The 19,331-nt window shown below is 34.7% G+C and overlaps 21 non-coding genes across 21 annotated transcripts; all 21 read right to left on the bottom strand.

Annotated features, from left to right (window-relative positions):
• Positions 1 to 503: 503 nt before the first annotated feature.
• TRNAS-GCU (transfer RNA serine (anticodon GCU)) lies at positions 504 to 585 on the bottom strand. The gene has a single exon. It is a non-coding gene; the product is annotated as a tRNA-Ser (tRNA).
• A 748-nt stretch (positions 586 to 1,333) lies between these two features.
• On the bottom strand, positions 1,334 to 1,415 carry TRNAS-GCU (transfer RNA serine (anticodon GCU)). The gene has a single exon. It is a non-coding gene; the product is annotated as a tRNA-Ser (tRNA).
• A 767-nt stretch (positions 1,416 to 2,182) lies between these two features.
• Positions 2,183 to 2,264, bottom strand: TRNAS-GCU (transfer RNA serine (anticodon GCU)). Its single transcript has one exon. It is a non-coding gene; the product is annotated as a tRNA-Ser (tRNA).
• A 749-nt stretch (positions 2,265 to 3,013) lies between these two features.
• TRNAS-GCU (transfer RNA serine (anticodon GCU)) lies at positions 3,014 to 3,095 on the bottom strand. Its single transcript has one exon. It is a non-coding gene; the product is annotated as a tRNA-Ser (tRNA).
• A 768-nt stretch (positions 3,096 to 3,863) lies between these two features.
• TRNAS-GCU (transfer RNA serine (anticodon GCU)) lies at positions 3,864 to 3,945 on the bottom strand. The gene has a single exon. It is a non-coding gene; the product is annotated as a tRNA-Ser (tRNA).
• Positions 3,946 to 4,694: 749 nt separating this feature from the next.
• Positions 4,695 to 4,776, bottom strand: TRNAS-GCU (transfer RNA serine (anticodon GCU)). The gene has a single exon. It is a non-coding gene; the product is annotated as a tRNA-Ser (tRNA).
• Positions 4,777 to 5,525: 749 nt separating this feature from the next.
• On the bottom strand, positions 5,526 to 5,607 carry TRNAS-GCU (transfer RNA serine (anticodon GCU)). The gene has a single exon. It is a non-coding gene; the product is annotated as a tRNA-Ser (tRNA).
• Positions 5,608 to 6,375: 768 nt separating this feature from the next.
• Positions 6,376 to 6,457, bottom strand: TRNAS-GCU (transfer RNA serine (anticodon GCU)). The gene has a single exon. It is a non-coding gene; the product is annotated as a tRNA-Ser (tRNA).
• A 768-nt stretch (positions 6,458 to 7,225) lies between these two features.
• Positions 7,226 to 7,307, bottom strand: TRNAS-GCU (transfer RNA serine (anticodon GCU)). Its single transcript has one exon. It is a non-coding gene; the product is annotated as a tRNA-Ser (tRNA).
• A 768-nt stretch (positions 7,308 to 8,075) lies between these two features.
• Positions 8,076 to 8,157, bottom strand: TRNAS-GCU (transfer RNA serine (anticodon GCU)). The gene has a single exon. It is a non-coding gene; the product is annotated as a tRNA-Ser (tRNA).
• Positions 8,158 to 8,902: 745 nt separating this feature from the next.
• Positions 8,903 to 8,987, bottom strand: TRNAS-GCU (transfer RNA serine (anticodon GCU)). Its single transcript has one exon. It is a non-coding gene; the product is annotated as a tRNA-Ser (tRNA).
• A 1,581-nt stretch (positions 8,988 to 10,568) lies between these two features.
• On the bottom strand, positions 10,569 to 10,650 carry TRNAS-GCU (transfer RNA serine (anticodon GCU)). The gene has a single exon. It is a non-coding gene; the product is annotated as a tRNA-Ser (tRNA).
• A 749-nt stretch (positions 10,651 to 11,399) lies between these two features.
• TRNAS-GCU (transfer RNA serine (anticodon GCU)) lies at positions 11,400 to 11,481 on the bottom strand. Its single transcript has one exon. It is a non-coding gene; the product is annotated as a tRNA-Ser (tRNA).
• A 768-nt stretch (positions 11,482 to 12,249) lies between these two features.
• TRNAS-GCU (transfer RNA serine (anticodon GCU)) lies at positions 12,250 to 12,331 on the bottom strand. Its single transcript has one exon. It is a non-coding gene; the product is annotated as a tRNA-Ser (tRNA).
• Positions 12,332 to 13,080: 749 nt separating this feature from the next.
• TRNAS-GCU (transfer RNA serine (anticodon GCU)) lies at positions 13,081 to 13,162 on the bottom strand. Its single transcript has one exon. It is a non-coding gene; the product is annotated as a tRNA-Ser (tRNA).
• Positions 13,163 to 13,911: 749 nt separating this feature from the next.
• TRNAS-GCU (transfer RNA serine (anticodon GCU)) lies at positions 13,912 to 13,993 on the bottom strand. Its single transcript has one exon. It is a non-coding gene; the product is annotated as a tRNA-Ser (tRNA).
• A 768-nt stretch (positions 13,994 to 14,761) lies between these two features.
• TRNAS-GCU (transfer RNA serine (anticodon GCU)) lies at positions 14,762 to 14,843 on the bottom strand. The gene has a single exon. It is a non-coding gene; the product is annotated as a tRNA-Ser (tRNA).
• Positions 14,844 to 15,611: 768 nt separating this feature from the next.
• On the bottom strand, positions 15,612 to 15,693 carry TRNAS-GCU (transfer RNA serine (anticodon GCU)). Its single transcript has one exon. It is a non-coding gene; the product is annotated as a tRNA-Ser (tRNA).
• A 748-nt stretch (positions 15,694 to 16,441) lies between these two features.
• Positions 16,442 to 16,523, bottom strand: TRNAS-GCU (transfer RNA serine (anticodon GCU)). Its single transcript has one exon. It is a non-coding gene; the product is annotated as a tRNA-Ser (tRNA).
• Positions 16,524 to 18,081: 1,558 nt separating this feature from the next.
• Positions 18,082 to 18,163, bottom strand: TRNAS-GCU (transfer RNA serine (anticodon GCU)). The gene has a single exon. It is a non-coding gene; the product is annotated as a tRNA-Ser (tRNA).
• A 748-nt stretch (positions 18,164 to 18,911) lies between these two features.
• TRNAS-GCU (transfer RNA serine (anticodon GCU)) lies at positions 18,912 to 18,993 on the bottom strand. Its single transcript has one exon. It is a non-coding gene; the product is annotated as a tRNA-Ser (tRNA).
• Between the last annotated feature and the right edge of the window lie 338 nt (positions 18,994 to 19,331).

The following is a 19,331-nucleotide window of genomic DNA, read 5'->3' as shown; positions in this document are numbered from 1 at the left end:
TTTCACTAAATGTGTTCTATGCTTGTCTTTAAGGAAGTGACAGACTATGTTACATGAGTTACAGTAATTTCAAATCTCTGCAAATATTACAAACATCACCATTTAGAGTTTGCTGTCACTGTAATGTAAACAAGAAAATTATGCAGGAATAAGGTTTAACCTATATTAAGGGCTCTGCTGTAAAAAATTTGAACTGCACCCCATATCAGTTTAATAAAGCCCAAGAAATGTCATAGACTTTAATTATCTAAACATAAATTATTTTAACCTATACTTGTGAGTTATTCCACCATCATGGGGAAATAAAGCATTTGCCAAACAAATTCAAGATAGTAGTATTGACAATGCATGTTCAAATATCAAGACACTTGCTCATGTTTACCATCTTAAAGTAGACTTCTTGATTTGACTTGTTTATTTTGGCCATTTTTGTGTCAGCTTCACTTGCTGGTTTATGAAGCAGTATTTGTAAAAATGCCTCTTCTACCTAAAGAGCATTGTGACGACAAGGATGGGATTTGAACCCATGCGTGCAGAGCACAATGGATTAGCAGTCCATCACCTTAACCACTCGGCCACCTCGTCTCAATGGCATGCAGTCTGGCAAAATTTCCAACACCACTTGTTATACTTCAAAGTCAATTCTTTATGTTCTTGTAGATTGTGTCATTTTCACAATCACGAGCTTGATAGCAAGTCGACTTTCAACCATCCTTGGCTTTAGGAACATTTATTTAATTTTAACCGAAACTTGTGAACAAATCCACCATCACCCACCTCACAAACAAAAATGATTTTTAATACTTCTGGCCAATAACATGACCTTCTCTGTAAAAGTAATGTATTAATTTTCACTAAATGTGTTCTATGCTTGTCTTTAATGAGGTGACAGACTATGTTACATGAGTTACAGTAATTTCAAATCGCAGCAAATATTACAAACATCACCATTTAGAGTTTGCTGTCACTGTAATGTAAACAAGAAAATTATGCAGGAATAAGGTTTAACCTATATTAAGGGCGCTGCTGTAAAAATTTTTTAGCTGCATCCCATATCAGTTTAACAAAGCCCAAGAAATGTCATAGACTTTAATTATCTAAACATAAATTATTTTAACCTATACTTGTGAGCTAATCCACCATCATGGGGAATAAAGCATTTGCAAAATAAATTCTAGATAGTAGTATTGACATTGCATGTTCAAATATCAAGACACTTGCTCATGTTTACCATCTTAAAGTAGACTTCTTGATTTGACTTGTTTATTTTGGCCATTTGTATGTCAGTAGCAGTATTTGTAAAAATGCCTCTTCTACCTAAAAAGTATTGTGATGACTAGGATGGGATTTGAACCCATGCGTGCAGAGCACAATGGATTAGCAGTCCATCGCCTTAACCACTCGGCCACCTCGTCTCACTGTTATGTAATATGGCAAACATTCCAACACCTCTAGTTATACTTCAAAGTCAATTCTTTATGTTCTTGTAGATTGTGTCATTTTCACAATCACGAGCTTGATAGCAAGTCGACTTTCAACCATCCTTGGCTTTAGGAACATTTATTTAATTTTAACCGAAACTTGTGAACAAATCCACCATCACCCACCTCACAAACAAAAATGATTTTTAATACTTCTGGCCAATAACATGACCTTCTCTGTAAAAGTAATGTATTAATTTTCACTAAATGTGTTCTATGCTTGTCTTTAAGGAAGTGACAGACTATGTTACATGAGTTACAGTAATTTCAAATCTCTGCAAATATTACAAACATCACCATTTAGAGTTTGCTGTCACTGTAATGTAAACAAGAAAATTATGCAGGAATAAGGTTTAACCTATATTAAGGGCTCTGCTGTAAACATTTTTAACTGCACCCCATATCAGTTTAATAAAGCCCAAGAAATGTCATAGACTTTAATTATCTAAACATAAATTATTTTAACCTATACTTGTGAGTTATTCCACCATCATGGGGAAATAAAGCATTTGCCAAACAAATTCAAGATAGTAGTATTGACAATGCATGTTCAAATATCAAGACACTTGCTCATGTTTACCATCTTAAAGTAGACTTCTTGATTTGACTTGTTTATTTTGGCCATTTTTGTGTCAGCTTCACTTGCTGGTTTATGAAGCAGTATTTGTAAAAATGCTTCTTCTACCTAAAGAGCATTGTGACGACAAGGATGGGATTTGAACCCATGCATGCAGAGTACAATGGATTAGCAGTCCATAGCCTTAACCACTCGGCCACCTCGTCTCACTGCTATGCAGTTTGACAAAATTTCAAACACCACTTGTTATACTTCAAAGTCAATTCTTTATGTTCTTGTAGATTGTGTCATTTTCACAATGACGAGCTTGATAGCAAGTTGACTTTCAACCATCCTTGGCTTTAGGAACATTTATTTAATTTTAACCAAAACTTGTGAACAAATCCACCATCACCCACCTCACAAACAAAAATGATTTTTAATACTTCTGGCCAATAACATGACCTTCTCTGTAAAAGTAATGTATTAATTTTCACTAAATGTGTTCTATGCTTGTCTTTAATGAAGTGACAGACTATGTTACATGAGTTACAGTAATTTCAAATCTCTGCAAATATTACAAACATCACCATTTAGAGTTTGCTGTCACTGTAATGTAAACAAGAAAATTATGCAGGAATAAGGTTTAACCTATATTAAGGGCTCTGCTGTAAAAATGTTTTAACTGCATCCCATATCAGTTTAACAAAGCCAAAGAAATGTCATAGACTTTAAATTATCTAAACATAAATAATTTTAACCTATACGTGTGAGCTAATCCACCATCATGGGGGATAAAGCATTTGCAAAATAAATTCTAGATAGTAGTATTGACATTGCATGTTCAAATATCAAGACACTTGCTCATGTTTACCATCTTAAAGTAGACTTCTTGACTGAACTTGTTTATTTTGGCCATTTGTGTGTCAGTAGCAGTATTTGTAAAAATGCCTCTTCTACCTAAAAAGCATTGTGACGACGAGGTTGGGATGTGAACCCATGCATGCAGAGCACAATGGATTAGCAGTCCATCGCCTTAACCACTCGGCCACCTCGTCTCACTGGTATGCAATATAGCAAACATTCCAACACCACTAGTTATACTTCAAAGTCAATTCTTTATGTTCTTGTAGATTGTGTCATTTTCACAATCACGAGCTTGATAGCAAGTCGACTTTCAACCATCCTTGGCTTTAGGAACATTTTTTTAATTTTAACCGAAACTTGTGAACAAATCCACCATCACCCACCTCACAAACAAAAATGATTTTTAATACTTCTGGCCAATAACATGACCTTCTCTGTAAAAGTAATGTATTAATTTTCACTAAATGTGTTCTATGCTTGTCTTTAAGGAAGTGACAGACTATGTTACATGAGTTACAGTAATTTCAAATCTCTGCAAATATTACAAACATCACCGTTTAGAGTTTGCTGTCACTGTAATGTAAACAAGAAAATTATGCAGGAATAAGGTTTAACCTATATTAAGGGCTCTGCTGTAAAAATTTTTAACTGCACCCCATATCAGTTTAATAAAGCCCAAGAAATGTCATAGACTTTTTATTATCTAAACATAAATTATTTTAACCTATACTTGTGAGTTATTCCACCATCATGGGGAAATAAAGCACTTGCCAAACAAATTTAAGATAGTAGTATTGACAATGCATGTTCAAATATCAAGACACTTGCTCATGTTTACCATCTTAAAGTAGACTTCTTGATTTGACTTGTTTATTTTGGCCATTTTTATGTCAGCTTCACTTGCTGGTTTATGAAGCAGTATTTGTAAAAATGCCTCTTCTACCTAAAGAGCATTGTGACGACAAGGATGGGATTTGAACCCATGCGTGCAGAGCACAATGGATTAGCAGTCCATCGCCTTAACCACTCGGCCACCTCGTCTCACTGGTATGCAGTCTTGCAAAATTTCCAACACCACTTGTTATACTTCAAAGTCAATTCTTTATGTTCTTGTAGATTGTGTCATTTTCACAATCACGAGCTTGACAGCAAGTCGACTTTCAACCATCCTTGGCTTTAGGAACATTTATTTAATTTTAACCGAAACTTGTGAACAAATCCACCATCACCCACCTCACAAACAAAAATGATTTTTAATACTTCTGGCCAATAACATGACCTTCTCTGTAAAAGTAATGTATTAATTTTCACTAAATGTGTTCTATGCTTGTCTTTAATGAAGTGACAGACTATGTTACATGAGTTACAGTAATTTCAAATCTCTGCAAATATTACAAACATCACCATTTAGAGTTTGCTGTCACTGTAATGTAAACAAGAAAATTATGCAGGAATAAGGTTTAACCTATATTAAGGGCTCTTCTGTAAAAATGTTTTAACTGCATCCCATGTCAGTTTAACAAAGCCCAAGAAATGTCATAGACTTTAAATTATCTAAACATAAATCATTTTAACCTATACGTGTGAGCTAATCCACCATCATGGGGGATAAAGCATTTGCAAAATAAATTCTAGATAGTAGTATTGACATTGCATGTTCAAATATCAAGACACTTGCTCATGTTTACCATCTTAAAGTAGACTTCTTGATTTGACTTGTTTATTTTGGCCATTTGTGTGTCAGTAGCAGTATTTGTAAAAATGCCTCTTCTACCTAAAAAGTATTGTGACGACAAGGATGGGATTCGAACCCATGCGTGCTGAGCACAATGGATTAGCAGTCCATCGCCTTAACCACTCGGCCACCTCGTCTCACTGGTATGCAATCTGGCAAACTTTCCAACACCACTTGTAATACTTCAAAGTCAATTCTTTATGTTCTTGTAGATTGTGTCATTTGCACAATCACGAGCTTGATAGCAAGTTGACTTTCAACCATCCTTGGCTTTAGGAACATTTATTTAATTTTAACCAAAACTTGTGAACAAATCCACCATCACCCACCTCACAAACAAAAATGATTTTTAATACTTCTGGCCAATAACATGACCTTCTCTGTAAAAGTAATGTATTAATTTTCACTAAATGTGTTCTATGCTTGTCTTTAATGAAGTGACAGACTATGTTACATGAGTTACAGTAATTTCAAATCTCTGCAAATATTACAAACATCACCATTTAGAGTTTGCTGTCACTGTAATGTAAACAAGAAAATTATGCAGGAATAAGGTTTAACCTATATTAAGGGCTCTGCTGTAAAAATGTTTTAACTGCATCCCATATCAGTTTAACAAAGCCAAAGAAATGTCATAGACTTTAAATTATCTAAACATAAATAATTTTAACCTATACGTGTGAGCTAATCCACCATCATGGGGGATAAAGCATTTGCAAAATAAATTCTAGATAGTAGTATTGACATTGCATGTTCAAATATCAAGACACTTGCTCATGTTTACCATCTTAAAGTAGACTTCTTGACTTAACTTGTTTATTTTGGCCATTTGTGTGTCAGTAGCAGTATTTGTAAAAATGCCTCTTCTACCTAAAAAGCATTGTGACGACGAGGATGGGATGTGAACCCATGCATGCAGAGCACAATGGATTAGCAGTCCATCGCCTTAACCACTCGGCCACCTCGTCTCACTGGTATGCAATATGGCAAACATTCCAACACCACTAGTTATACTTCAAAGTCAATTCTTTATGTTCTTGTAGATTGTGTCATTTTCACAATCACGAGCTTGATAGCAAGTCGACTTTCAACCATCCTTGGCTTTAGGAACATTTTTTTAATTTTAACCGAAACTTGTGAACAAATCCACCATCACCCACCTCACAAACAAAAATGATTTTTAATACTTCTGGCCAATAACATGACCTTCTCTGTAAAAGTAATGTATTAATTTTCACTAAATGTGTTCTATGCTTGTCTTTAAGGAAGTGACAGACTATGTTACATGAGTTACAGTAATTTCAAATCTCTGCAAATATTACAAACATCACCGTTTAGAGTTTGCTGTCACTGTAATGTAAACAAGAAAATTATGCAGGAATAAGGTTTAACCTATATTAAGGGCTCTGCTGTAAAAAATTTTAACTGCACCCCATATCAGTTTAATAAAGCCCAAGAAATGTCATAGACTTTTTATTATCTAAACATAAATTATTTTAACCTATACTTGTGAGTTATTCCACCATCATGGGGAAATAAAGCACTTGCCAAACAAATTTAAGATAGTAGTATTGACAATGCATGTTCAAATATCAAGACACTTGCTCATGTTTACCATCTTAAAGTAGACTTCTTGATTTGACTTGTTTATTTTGGCCATTTTTATGTCAGCTTCACTTGCTGGTTTATGAAGCAGTATTTGTAAAAATGCCTCTTCTACCTAAAGAGCATTGTGACGACAAGGATGGGATTTGAACCCATGCGTGCAGAGCACAATGGATTAGCAGTCCATCGCCTTAACCACTCGGCCACCTCGTCTCACTGGTATGCAGTCTGGCAAAATTTCCAACACCACTTGTTATACTTCAAAGTCAATTCTTTATGTTCTTGTAGATTGTGTCATTTTCACAATCACGAGCTTGACAGCAAGTCGACTTTCAACCATCCTTGGCTTTAGGAACATTTATTTAATTTTAACCGAAACTTGTGAACAAATCCACCATCACCCACCTCACAAACAAAAATGATTTTTAATACTTCTGGCCAATAACATGACCTTCTCTGTAAAAGTAATGTATTAATTTTCACTAAATGTGTTCTATGCTTGTCTTTAATGAAGTGACAGACTATGTTACATGAGTTACAGTAATTTCAAATCTCTGCAAATATTACAAACATCACCATTTAGAGTTTGCTGTCACTGTAATGTAAACAAGAAAATTATGCAGGAATAAGGTTTAACCTATATTAAGGGCTCTTCTGTAAAAATGTTTTAACTGCATCCCATGTCAGTTTAACAAAGCCCAAGAAATGTCATAGACTTTAAATTATCTAAACATAAATCATTTTAACCTATACGTGTGAGCTAATCCACCATCATGGGGGATAAAGCATTTGCAAAATAAATTCTAGATAGTAGTATTGACATTGCATGTTCAAATATCAAGACACTTGCTCATGTTTACCATCTTAAAGTAGACTTCTTGATTTGACTTGTTTATTTTGGCCATTTTTGTGTCAGCTTCACTTGCTGGTTTATGAAGCAGTATTTGTAAAAATGCCTCTTCTACCTAAAAAGCATTGTGACGACGAGGATGGTATTTGAACCTATGCGTGCAGAGCACAATGGATTAGCAGTCCATCGCCTTAACCACTCGGCCACCTCGTCTCACTGGTATGCAGTCTGGCAAAATTTCCAACACCACTTGTTATACTTCAAAGTCAATTCTTTATGTTCTTGTAGATTGTGTCATTTTCACAATCACGAGCTTGACAGCAAGTCGACTTTCAACCATCCTTGGCTTTAGGAACATTTATTTAATTTTAACCGAAACTTGTGAACAAATCCACCATCACCCACCTCACAAACAAAAATGATTTTTAATACTTCTGGCCAATAACATGACCTTCTCTGTAAAAGTAATGTATTAATTTTCACTAAATGTGTTCTATGCTTGTCTTTAATGAAGTGACAGACTATGTTACATGAGTTACAGTAATTTCAAATCTCTGCAAATATTACAAACATCACCATTTAGAGTTTGCTGTCACTGTAATGTAAACAAGAAAATTATGCAGGAATAAGGTTTAAGCTATATTAAGGGCTCTTCTGTAAAAATGTTTTAACTGCATCCCATGTCAGTTTAACAAAGCCCAAGAAATGTCATAGACTTTAAATTATCTAAACATAAATCATTTTAACCTATACGTGTGAGCTAATCCACCATCATGGGGGATAAAGCATTTGCAAAATAAATTCTAGATAGTAGTATTGACATTGCATGTTCAAATATCAAGACACTTGCTCATGTTTACCATCTTAAAGTAGACTTCTTGATTTGACTTGTTTATTTTGGCCATTTTTGTGTCAGCTTCACTTGCTGGTTTATGAAGCAGTATTTGTAAAAATGCCTCTTCTACCTAAAAAGCATTGTGACGACGAGGATGGTATTTGAACCTATGCGTGCAGAGCACAATGGATTAGCAGTCCATCGCCTTAACCACTCGGCCACCTCGTCTCACTGGTATGCAGTCTGGCAAAATTTCCAACACCACTTGTTATACTTCAAAGTCAATTCTTTATGTTCTTGTAGATTGTGTCATTTTCACAATCACGAGCTTGACAGCAAGTCGACTTTCAACCATCCTTGGCTTTAGGAACATTTATTTAATTTTAACCGAAACTTGTGAACAAATCCACCATCACCCACCTCACAAACAAAAATGATTTTTAATACTTCTGGCCAATAACATGACCTTCTCTGTAAAAGTAATGTATTAATTTTCACTAAATGTGTTCTATGCTTGTCTTTAATGAGGTGACAGACTATGTTACATGAGTTACAGTAATTTCAAATCGCAGCAAATATTACAAACATCACCATTTAGAGTTTGCTGTCACTGTAATGTAAACAAGAAAATTATGCAGGAATAAGGTTTAACCTATATTAAGGGCGCTGCTGTAAAAAATTTTTAGCTGCATCCCATATCAGTTTAACAAAGCCCAAGAAATGTCATAGACTTTAATTATCTAAACATAAATTATTTTAACCTATACTTGTGAGCTAATCCACCATCATGGGGAATAAAGCATTTGCAAAATAAATTCTAGATAGTAGTATTGACATTGCATGTTCAAATATCAAGACACTTGCTCATGTTTACCATCTTAAAGTAGACTTCTTGATTTGACTTGTTTATTTTGGCCATTTGTATGTCAGTAGCAGTATTTGTAAAAATGCCTCTTCTACCTAAAAAGTATTGTGATTACTAGGATGGGATTTGAACCCATGCGTGCAGAGCACAATGGATTAGCAGTCCATTGCCTTAACCACTCGGCCACCTCGTCTCACTGTTATGTAATATGGCAAACATTCCAACACCTCTAGTTATACTTCAAAGTCAATTCTTTATGTTCTTGTAGATTGTGTCATTTTCACAATCACGAGCTTGATAGCAAGTCGACTTTCAACCATCCTTGGCTTTAGGAACATTTATTTAATTTTAACCGAAACTTGTGAACAAATCCACCATCACCCACCTCACAAACAAAAATGATTTTTAATACTTCTGGCCAATAACATGACCTTCTCTGTAAAAGTAATGTATTAATTTTCACTAAATGTGTTCTATGCTTGTCTTTAAGGAAGTGACAGACTATGTTACATGAGTTACAGTAATTTCAAATCTCTGCAAATATTACAAACATCACCATTTAGAGTTTGCTGTCACTGTAATGTAAACAAGAAAATTATGCAGGAATAAGGTTTAACCTATATTAAGGGCTCTGCTGTAAACATTTTTAACTGCACCCCATATCAGTTTAATAAAGCCCAAGAAATGTCATAGACTTTAATTATCTAAACATAAATTATTTTAACCTATACTTGTGAGTTATTCCACCATCATGGGGAAATAAAGCATTTGCCAAACAAATTCAAGATAGTAGTATTGACAATGCATGTTCAAATATCAAGACACTTGCTCATGTTTACCATCTTAAAGTAGACTTCTTGATTTGACTTGTTTATTTTGGCCATTTTTGTGTCAGCTTCACTTGCTGGTTTATGAAGCAGTATTTGTAAAAATGCTTCTTCTACCTAAAGAGCATTGTGACGACAAGGATGGGATTTGAACCCATGGATTAGCAGTCCATAGCCTTAACCACTCGGCCACCTCGTCTCACTGCTATGCAGTTTGACAAAATTTCAAACACCACTTGTTATACTTCAAAGTCAATTCTTTATGTTCTTGTAGATTGTGTCATTTTCACAATGACGAGCTTGATAGCAAGTCGACTTTCAACCATCCTTGGCTTTAGGAACATTTATTTAATTTTAACCGAAACTTGTGAACAAATCCACCATCACCAACCTCACAAACAAAAATGATTTTTAATACTTCTGGCCAATAACATGACCTTCTCTGTAAAAGTAATGTATTAATTTTCACTAAATGTGTTCTATGCTTGTCTTTAATGAAGTGACAGACTATGTTACATGAGTTACAGTAATTTCAAATCTCAGCAAATATTACAAACATCACCATTTAGAGTTTGCTGTCACTGTAATGTAAACAAGAAAATTATGCAGGAATAAGGTTTAACCTATATTAAGGGCTCTGCTGTAAAAATTTTTTAACTGCATCCCATATCAGTTTAACAAAGCCCAAGAAATGTCATAGACTTTAATTATCTAAACATAAATCATTTTAACCTATACTTGTGAGCTAATCCACCATCATGGGGAATAAAGCATTTGCAAAATAAATTCTAGATAGTAGTATTGACATTGCATGTTCAAATATCAAGACACTTGCTCATGTTTACCATCTTAAAGTAGACTTCTTGATTTGACTTGTTTATTTTGTCCATTTGTGTGTCAGTAGCAGTATTTGTAAAAATGCCTCTTCTACCTAAAAAGTATTGTGACGACAAGGATGGGATTCGAACCCATGCGTGCTGAGCACAATGGATTAGCAGTCCATCGCCTTAACCACTCGGCCACCTCGTCTCACTGGTATGCAATCTGGCAAACTTTCCAACACCACTTGTAATACTTCAAAGTCAATTCTTTATGTTCTTGTAGATTGTGTCATTTGCACAATCACGAGCTTGATAGCAAGTTGACTTTCAACCATCCTTGGCTTTAGGAACATTTATTTAATTTTAACCAAAACTTGTGAACAAATCCACCATCACCCACCTCACAAACAAAAATGATTTTTAATACTTCTGGCCAATAACATGACCTTCTCTGTAAAAGTAATGTATTAATTTTCACTAAATGTGTTCTATGCTTGTCTTTAATGAAGTGACAGACTATGTTACATGAGTTACAGTAATTTCAAATCTCTGCAAATATTACAAACATCACCATTTAGAGTTTGCTGTCACTGTAATGTAAACAAGAAAATTATGCAGGAATAAGGTTTAACCTATATTAAGGGCTCTGCTGTAAAAATGTTTTAACTGCATCCCATATCAGTTTAACAAAGCCAAAGAAATGTCATAGACTTTAAATTATCTAAACATAAATAATTTTAACCTATACGTGTGAGCTAATCCACCATCATGGGGGATAAAGCATTTGCAAAATAAATTCTAGATAGTAGTATTGACATTGCATGTTCAAATATCAAGACACTTGCTCATGTTTACCATCTTAAAGTAGACTTCTTGACTGAACTTGTTTATTTTGGCCATTTGTGTGTCAGTAGCAGTATTTGTAAAAATGCCTCTTCTACCTAAAAAGCATTGTGACGACGAGGATGGGATGTGAACCCATGCATGCAGAGCACAATGGATTAGCAGTCCATCGCCTTAACCACTCGGCCACCTCGTCTCACTGGTATGCAATATGGCAAACATTCCAACACCACTAGTTATACTTCAAAGTCAATTCTTTATGTTCTTGTAGATTGTGTCATTTTCACAATCACGAGCTTGATAGCAAGTCGACTTTCAACCATCCTTGGCTTTAGGAACATTTTTTTAATTTTAACCGAAACTTGTGAACAAATCCACCATCACCCACCTCACAAACAAAAATGATTTTTAATACTTCTGGCCAATAACATGACCTTCTCTGTAAAAGTAATGTATTAATTTTCACTAAATGTGTTCTATGCTTGTCTTTAAGGAAGTGACAGACTATGTTACATGAGTTACAGTAATTTCAAATCTCTGCAAATATTACAAACATCACCGTTTAGAGTTTGCTGTCACTGTAATGTAAACAAGAAAATTATGCAGGAATAAGGTTTAACCTATATTAAGGGCTCTGCTGTAAAAATTTTTAACTGCACCCCATATCAGTTTAATAAAGCCCAAGAAATGTCATAGACTTTTTATTATCTAAACATAAATTATTTTAACCTATACTTGTGAGTTATTCCACCATCATGGGGAAATAAAGCACTTGCCAAACAAATTTAAGATAGTAGTATTGACAATGCATGTTCAAATATCAAGACACTTGCTCATGTTTACCATCTTAAAGTAGACTTCTTGATTTGACTTGTTTATTTTGGCCATTTTTATGTCAGCTTCACTTGCTGGTTTATGAAGCAGTATTTGTAAAAATGCCTCTTCTACCTAAAGAGCATTGTGACGACAAGGATGGGATTTGAACCCATGCGTGCAGAGCACAATGGATTAGCAGTCCATCGCCTTAACCACTCGGCCACCTCGTCTCACTGGTATGCAGTCTTGCAAAATTTCCAACACCACTTGTTATACTTCAAAGTCAATTCTTTATGTTCTTGTAGATTGTGTCATTTTCACAATCACGAGCTTGACAGCAAGTCGACTTTCAACCATCCTTGGCTTTAGGAACATTTATTTAATTTTAACCGAAACTTGTGAACAAATCCACCATCACCCACCTCACAAACAAAAATGATTTTTAATACTTCTGGCCAATAACATGACCTTCTCTGTAAAAGTAATGTATTAATTTTCACTAAATGTGTTCTATGCTTGTCTTTAATGAAGTGACAGACTATGTTACATGAGTTACAGTAATTTCAAATCTCTGCAAATATTACAAACATCACCATTTAGAGTTTGCTGTCACTGTAATGTAAACAAGAAAATTATGCAGGAATAAGGTTTAACCTATATTAAGGGCTCTTCTGTAAAAATGTTTTAACTGCATCCCATGTCAGTTTAACAAAGCCCAAGAAATGTCATAGACTTTAAATTATCTAAACATAAATCATTTTAACCTATACGTGTGAGCTAATCCACCATCATGGGGGATAAAGCATTTGCAAAATAAATTCTAGATAGTAGTATTGACATTGCATGTTCAAATATCAAGACACTTGCTCATGTTTACCATCTTAAAGTAGACTTCTTGATTTGACTTGTTTATTTTGGCCATTTGTGTGTCAGTAGCAGTATTTGTAAAAATGCCTCTTCTACCTAAAAAGTATTGTGACGACAAGGATGGGATTCGAACCCATGCGTGCTGAGCACAATGGATTAGCAGTCCATCGCCTTAACCACTCGGCCACCTCGTCTCACTGGTATGCAATCTGGCAAACTTTCCAACACCACTTGTAATACTTCAAAGTCAATTCTTTATGTTCTTGTAGATTGTGTCATTTGCACAATCACGAGCTTGATAGCAAGTTGACTTTCAACCATCCTTGGCTTTAGGAACATTTATTTAATTTTAACCAAAACTTGTGAACAAATCCACCATCACCCACCTCACAAACAAAAATGATTTTTAATACTTCTGGCCAATAACATGACCTTCTCTGTAAAAGTAATGTATTAATTTTCACTAAATGTGTTCTATGCTTGTCTTTAATGAAGTGACAGACTATGTTACATGAGTTACAGTAATTTCAAATCTCTGCAAATATTACAAACATCACCATTTAGAGTTTGCTGTCACTGTAATGTAAACAAGAAAATTATGCAGGAATAAGGTTTAACCTATATTAAGGGCTCTGCTGTAAAAATGTTTTAACTGCATCCCATATCAGTTTAACAAAGCCAAAGAAATGTCATAGACTTTAAATTATCTAAACATAAATAATTTTAACCTATACGTGTGAGCTAATCCACCATCATGGGGGATAAAGCATTTGCAAAATAAATTCTAGATAGTAGTATTGACATTGCATGTTCAAATATCAAGACACTTGCTCATGTTTACCATCTTAAAGTAGACTTCTTGACTTAACTTGTTTATTTTGGCCATTTGTGTGTCAGTAGCAGTATTTGTAAAAATGCCTCTTCTACCTAAAAAGCATTGTGACGACGAGGATGGGATGTGAACCCATGCATGCAGAGCACAATGGATTAGCAGTCCATCGCCTTAACCACTCGGCCACCTCGTCTCACTGGTATGCAATATGGCAAACATTCCAACACCACTAGTTATACTTCAAAGTCAATTCTTTATGTTCTTGTAGATTGTGTCATTTTCACAATCACGAGCTTGATAGCAAGTCGACTTTCAACCATCCTTGGCTTTAGGAACATTTTTTTAATTTTAACCGAAACTTGTGAACAAATCCACCATCACCCACCTCACAAACAAAAATGATTTTTAATACTTCTGGCCAATAACATGACCTTCTCTGTAAAAGTAATGTATTAATTTTCACTAAATGTGTTCTATGCTTGTCTTTAAGGAAGTGACAGACTATGTTACATGAGTTACAGTAATTTCAAATCTCTGCAAATATTACAAACATCACCGTTTAGAGTTTGCTGTCACTGTAATGTAAACAAGAAAATTATGCAGGAATAAGGTTTAACCTATATTAAGGGCTCTGCTGTAAAAAATTTTAACTGCACCCCATATCAGTTTAATAAAGCCCAAGAAATGTCATAGACTTTTTATTATCTAAACATAAATTATTTTAACCTATACTTGTGAGTTATTCCACCATCATGGGGAAATAAAGCACTTGCCAAACAAATTTAAGATAGTAGTATTGACAATGCATGTTCAAATATCAAGACACTTGCTCATGTTTACCATCTTAAAGTAGACTTCTTGATTTGACTTGTTTATTTTGGCCATTTTTATGTCAGCTTCACTTGCTGGTTTATGAAGCAGTATTTGTAAAAATGCCTCTTCTACCTAAAGAGCATTGTGACGACAAGGATGGGATTTGAACCCATGCGTGCAGAGCACAATGGATTAGCAGTCCATCGCCTTAACCACTCGGCCACCTCGTCTCACTGGTATGCAGTCTGGCAAAATTTCCAACACCACTTGTTATACTTCAAAGTCAATTCTTTATGTTCTTGTAGATTGTGTCATTTTCACAATCACGAGCTTGACAGCAAGTCGACTTTCAACCATCCTTGGCTTTAGGAACATTTATTTAATTTTAACCGAAACTTGTGAACAAATCCACCATCACCCACCTCACAAACAAAAATGATTTTTAATACTTCTGGCCAATAACATGACCTTCTCTGTAAAAGTAATGTATTAATTTTCACTAAATGTGTTCTATGCTTGTCTTTAATGAAGTGACAGACTATGTTACATGAGTTACAGTAATTTAAAATCTCTGCAAATATTACAAACATCACCATTTAGAGTTTGCTGTCACTGTAATGTAAACAAGAAAATTATGCAGGAATAAGGTTTAACCTATATTAAGGGCTCTTCTGTAAAAATGTTTTAACTGCATCCCATGTCAGTTTAACAAAGCCCAAGAAATGTCATAGACTTTAAATTATCTAAACATAAATCATTTTAACCTATACGTGTGAGCTAATCCACCATCATGGGGGATAAAGCATTTGCAAAATAAATTCTAGATAGTAGTATTGACATTGCATGTTCAAATATCAAGACACTTGCTCATGTTTACCATCTTAAAGTAGACTTCTTGATTTGACTTGTTTATTTTGGCCATTTTTGTGTCAGCTTCACTTGCTGGTTTATGAAGCAGTATTTGTAAAAATGCCTCTTCTACCTAAAAAGCATTGTGACGACGAGGATGGTATTTGAACCTATGCGTGCAGAGCACAATGGATTAGCAGTCCATCGCCTTAACCACTCGGCCACCTCGTCTCACTGGTATGCAGTCTGGCAAAATTTCCAACACCACTTGTTATACTTCAAAGTCAATTCTTTATGTTCTTGTAGATTGTGTCATTTTCACAATCACGAGCTTGACAGCAAGTCGACTTTCAACCATCCTTGGCTTTAGGAACATTTATTTAATTTTAACCGAAACTTGTGAACAAATCCACCATCACCCACCTCACAAACAAAAATGATTTTTAATACTTCTGGCCAATAACATGACCTTCTCTGTAAAAGTAATGTATTAATTTTCACTAAATGTGTTCTATGCTTGTCTTTAATGAGGTGACAGACTATGTTACATGAGTTACAGTAATTTCAAATCTCAGCAAATATTACAAACATCACCATTTAGAGTTTGCTGTCAGTGTAATGTAAACAAGAAAATTATGCAGGAATAAGGTTTAACCTATATTAAGGGCGCTGCTGTAAAAATTTTTTAACTGCATCCCATATCAGTTTAACAAAGCCCAAGAAATGTCATAGACTTTAATTATCTAAACATAAATCATTTTAACCTGTACTTGTGAGCTAATCCACCATCATGGGGAATAAAGCATTTGCAAAGTAAATTCTAGATAGTAGTATTGACATTGCATGTTCAAATATCAAGACACTTGCTCATGTTTACCATCTTAAAGTAGACTTCTTGATTTGACTTGTTTATTTTGGCCATTTGTGTGTCAGTAGCAGTATTTGTAAAAATGCCTCTTCTACCTAAAAAGTATTGTGACGACTAGGATGGGATTTGAACCCATGCGTGCAGAGCACAATGGATTAGCAGTCCATCGCCTTAACCACTCGGCCACCTCGTCTCACTGGTATGCAATATGGCAAACATTCCAACACCACTAGTTATACTTCAAAGTCAATTCTTTATGTTCTTGTTGATTGTGTCATTTTCACAATCACGAGCTTGATAGCAAGTCGACTTTCAACCATCCTTGGCTTTAGGAACATTTATTTAATTTTAACCGAAACTTGTGAACAAATCCACCATCACCCATCTCACAAACAAAAATGATTTTTTAATACTTCTGGCCAATAACATGACCTTCTCTGTAAAAGTAATGTATTAATTTTCACTAAATGTGTTCTATGCTTGTCTTTAAGGAAGTGACAGACTATGTTACATGAGTTACAGTAATTTCAAATCTCTGCAAATATTACAAACATCACCATTTAGAGTTTGCTGTCACTGTAATGTAAACAAGAAAATTATGCAGGAATAAGGTTTAACCTATATTAAGGGCTCTGCTGTAAAAATTTTTTAACTGCATCCCATATCAGTTTAACAAAGCCCAAGAAATGTCATAGACTTTAATTATCTAAACATAAATCATTTTAACCTATACTTGTGAGCTAATCCACCATCATGGGGAATAAAGCATTTGCAAAATAAATTCTAGATAGTATTATTGACATTGCATGTTCAAATATCAAGACACTTGCTCATGTTTACCATCTTAAAGTAGACTTCTTGATTTGACTTGTTTATTTTGGCCATTTGTGTGTCAGTAGCAGTAATTGTAAAAATGCCTCTTCTACCTAAAAAGCATTGTGACGACGAGGATGAGCACAATGGATTAGCAGTCCATCGCCTTAACCACTCGGCCACCTCGTCTCACTGGTATGCACTCTGGCAAACTTTCCAACACCACTACTTATACTTCAAAGTCAATTCTTTATGTTCTTGTAGATTGTGTCATTTTCACAATCGCCAGCTTGATAGTAAGTCGACTTTCAACCATCCTTGGCTTTAGGAACATTTATTTAATTTTAACCGATACTTGTGATCAAATCCACCATCATCCACTTCACAAACAAAAATGATTTTTCATACTTCTGGCCAATAACATTACCTTCTCTGTAAAAGTAATGTATTAATTTTCACTAAATGTGTTCTATGCTTGTCTTTAATGAAGTGACAGACTATGTTACATGAGTTACAGTAATTTCAAATCTCTGCAAATATTACAAACATCACCATTTAGAGTTTGCTGTCACTGTAATGTAAACAAGAAAATTATGCAGGAATAAGGTTTACCCTATATTAAGGGCTCTGCTGTAAAAATGTTTTAACTGCATCCCATATCAGTTTAACAAAGCCCAAGAAATGTCATAGACTTTAAATTATCTAAACATAAATCATTTTAACCTATACTTGTGAGCTAATCCACCATCATGGGGGATAAAGCATTTGCAAAATAAATTCTAGATAGTAGTATTGACATTGCATGTTCAAATATCAAGACACTTGCTCATGTTTACCATCTTAAAGTAGACTTCTTGATTTGACTTGTTTATTTTGGCCATTTGTGTGTCAGTAGCAGTATTTGTAAAAATGCCTCTTCTACCTAAAAAGCATTGTGACGACGAGGATGGGATTTGAACCCATGCGTGCAGAGCACAATGGATTAGCAGTCCATCGCCTTAACCACTCGGCCACCTCGTCTCACTGGTATGCTATCTGGCAAACATTCCAACACCACTAGTTATACTTCAAAGTCAATTCTTTATGTTCTTGTAGATTGTGTCATTTTCACAATCGCCAGCTTGATAGTAAGTCGACTTTCAACCATCCTTGGCTTTAGGAACATTTATTTAATTTTAACCAATACTTGTGAACAAATCCACCATCATCCACTTCACAAACAAAAATGATTTTTAATACTTCTGGCCAATAACATGACCTTCTCTGTAAAAGTAATGTATTAATTTTCACTAAATGTGTTCTATGCTTGTCTTTAATGAAGTGACAGACTATGTTACATGAGTTACAGTAATTTCAAATCTCTGCAAATATTACAAACATCACCATTTAGAGTTTGCTGTCACTGTAATGTAAACAAGAAAATTATGCAGGAATAAGGTTTAACCTATATTAAGGGCGCTGCTGTAAAAAATTTTTAACTGCATCCCATATCAGTTTAACAAAGCCCAAGAAATGTCATAGACTTTAATTATCTAAACATAAATCATTTTAACCTATACTTGTGAGCTAATCCACCATCATGGGGAATAAAGCATTTGCAAAGTAAATTCTAGATAGTAGTATTGACATTGCATGTTCAAATATCAAGACACTTGCTCATGTTTACCATCTTAAAGTAGACTTCTTGATTTGACTTGTTTATTTTGGCCATTTGTGTGTCAGTAGCAGTATTTGTAAAAATGCCTCTTCTACCTAAAAAGTATTGTGACGACTAGGATGGGATTTGAACCCATGCGTGCAGAGCACAATGGATTAGCAGTCCATCGCCTTAACCACTCGGCCACCTCGTCTCACTGGTATGCAATATGGCAAACATTCCAACACCACTAGTTATACTTCAAAGTCAATTCTTTATGTTCTTGTAGATTGTGTCATTTTCACAATCGCCAGCTTGATAGTAAGTCGACTTTCAACCATCCTTGGCTTTAGGAACATTTATTTAATTTTAACCAATACTTGTGAACAAATCCACCATCATCCACTTCACAAACAAAAATGATTTTTAATACTTCTGGCCAATAACATGACCTTCTCTGTAAAAGTAATGTATTAATTTTCACTAAATGTGTTCTATGCTTGTCTTTAATGAAGTGACAGACTATGTTACATGAGTTACAGTAATTTCAAA

Source organism: Pseudophryne corroboree, chromosome 11 (genome assembly GCF_028390025.1).
Source record: "Pseudophryne corroboree isolate aPseCor3 chromosome 11, aPseCor3.hap2, whole genome shotgun sequence".
NCBI lineage: Eukaryota > Metazoa > Chordata > Amphibia > Anura > Myobatrachidae > Pseudophryne > Pseudophryne corroboree.
The sequence above is the reverse complement of the archived record's forward strand: the minus strand, read 5'-3'. Positions and strand labels throughout refer to the sequence as shown.